The sequence below is a fragment of the Rhinopithecus roxellana genome, chromosome 18 (assembly GCF_007565055.1).
Source record: "Rhinopithecus roxellana isolate Shanxi Qingling chromosome 18, ASM756505v1, whole genome shotgun sequence".
In the NCBI taxonomy this organism is placed as follows: domain Eukaryota; kingdom Metazoa; phylum Chordata; class Mammalia; order Primates; family Cercopithecidae; genus Rhinopithecus; species Rhinopithecus roxellana.
The window spans coordinates 32,355,158-32,357,524 of record NC_044566.1 but is presented as its reverse complement, the minus strand read 5'-3'; positions in this window follow the sequence as shown (position 1 = coordinate 32,357,524).

The following is a 2,367-nucleotide window of genomic DNA, read 5'->3' as shown; positions in this document are numbered from 1 at the left end:
ATGTAGGCTTCATGTGAGACTCAGTACAATCCCAGCTGTGTTGGCTACTAGGAGAGATGCCTTCTGCTGGAGAAAAGAAGAGGGAAAAATAAAGGGGACTTTGTTTTGCACCCTAGGTACCAGTTTGACCACAATAGGTCGGAACACCAAGTAGGCTCTTGGGGTCCTGAATTCAAGGCCTTGGCTCTTGGGTGGTATTTCTGCACCCGTTCTGGGACAGAGAGGAGTCCACTGCACTGAAGAGTGAGTCCTAGGCCTGCCAGCATTCATCACAAGACGACTGAAGAGCACTTGGGGCTCAAGGGAACAGCTCTCATTGCCTTGTAGTACTCCCCATAAGTCTGTGGTGTTGGTTACCATAAGGTGAAGTGCCTCTCCTTGTGGAAAAAGGAGGAAAGAGTGAGAAGAATTCTTTCCCATAGTTGAGTACCAGCTCAGCTGCACTGTAATAGAACACCGGGTAGACTTCTAAGCTGTATGACTTCAGTCTCTGGCTCCTAGAAGGTAATACTGGACTCACCCAGGGCCTAAGGGAACTTATCACCCTGAAGGAAAGGATAGAGGCCTGGCTTGCTTCACTACCTGCTGATTTTAGAGACCCAGGGACGTAAGCGAACACAGGCAGTAGCCAGTAGTTGTTACAGTGGGTTTTGGCTGTGCTGCCGCCAGGTCAGACCTAACACAGTCCCAGAGGCTGAGGTTACGAAGGTGCCCATTTCATCCCACCCCAAACTCTAGATAGCTCAAAACAGAGAGACAATCTATTTGTTTGGGAAAAAGCAAAGAAGGACAAGAAGAGTTTCTGTCTGGTGATGCAGAGAATATTTTTCAATTTTATCCAAGACCATCAAGCCGTTACCTCTATGATCCTGCAAGAACTACAGCATTACTGGGCTTGGAGTTTCCCCTAATGCAGATACAGCTTAGATCTCAACACCAAAGTCCTTCCAAATATCTGGAAAGCCTTGCCAAAAAGGACGGGTACAAACTAGCTGAGTCCGCTAAATCTACAACACATACCTAACTCTTCGATGCCCAGACACTAAAAATATTAACATGTATCAAAAACTTCCAGAAAAACGTGACTTCAACCAATAAATTATATAAGGCACCAGGGACCAATCCTTTCAGACAGAGAATTCAAAATTACTGTCTTGAGGAAACTCAAAGAAATTCAAGATAACACAGAGAAGGAATTGAGAACCCTACCAATTACATTTAGCAAATAAATTGAAATAATGAAAAAGAATCAAGCAGAAATTATTGAGCTGATAAATACAATTCACATGCTATAGCATATATCAGATTCTCTTAATAGCAGAATTGTTCGAGCAGAAGAAAGAATTAGTGAGCTTGAAGACAGGCTATTTAAAAATACATAGAGAACCCCCCCACAAAAAAACACACAATGAAGCCCACCTACAAGATGTAGAAAATAGACTCAAAAAGGCAAATCTAAGAGTTATTGGTCTTAAAGAGGAGGCAGAGAGAGGGGGCTAGAAAGTTTATTCAAAGAGACAATAACAGAGAAATCTCCAAACGTGGAGAAAGATACCGATATTGAAATACAAAAGAATTATTGACCACCAAGCAGATTTAACCCCAAGAAGACTACCTGAAGGCATTTAATAATCAAATCCCCAAAGATCAAGAATAAAGAAAGGGTCCTAAAACTAGCAAGATAAAATAAACAAATAACATATTATAAAGTTCCAATACAACTTAAGAAGACTTTTCAGTAGAAAAGTCTGAAAAGTCTTACAGGCCAGGAAAGAGTGCCATGATATGTTTAAAATTCTGAAGGAAATCCACTTTTATCCTAGAAAAGTACATGTGGTGAAACTTGCCTTCAAACATGAAGAAGAAATAACTTCCCCAGATAAACAAAAGCTGAGGAAATTCCTCAATACCAGGTGCATCATATAAGGAATGCTAAAGGGAGTACTTCATCAGAAAGAAAAGAACATTAATGAGCAATAAGAAATTATCTGAAGGTACAAATCTCACTGGTAATAGTAAGTACACAGACAAATACAGAATAATATAATACTTAATTCTAGTATGTAAAGTACTCTTTTTTTTTTTTTTTTACTATACTTTAAGTTCTAGGGTACATGTGCACAACATTACATATGTATACATGTGCCATGTTGGTGTGCTGCACCCATTAACTCGTCATTTACATTAGGTATATCTCCTAGGGCTATCCCTCCCCGCTCCCCTCTCCCCACAATAGGACCCGGTGTGTGATGCTCCCCTTCCTGTGAACAATGAGATCACTTGGACACAGGAAGGGGAGTAAAGTACTCTTAAGTAGAAAGAATCAACATTGAACCGATCAAAAGTAATAATAACTACAATAACTTT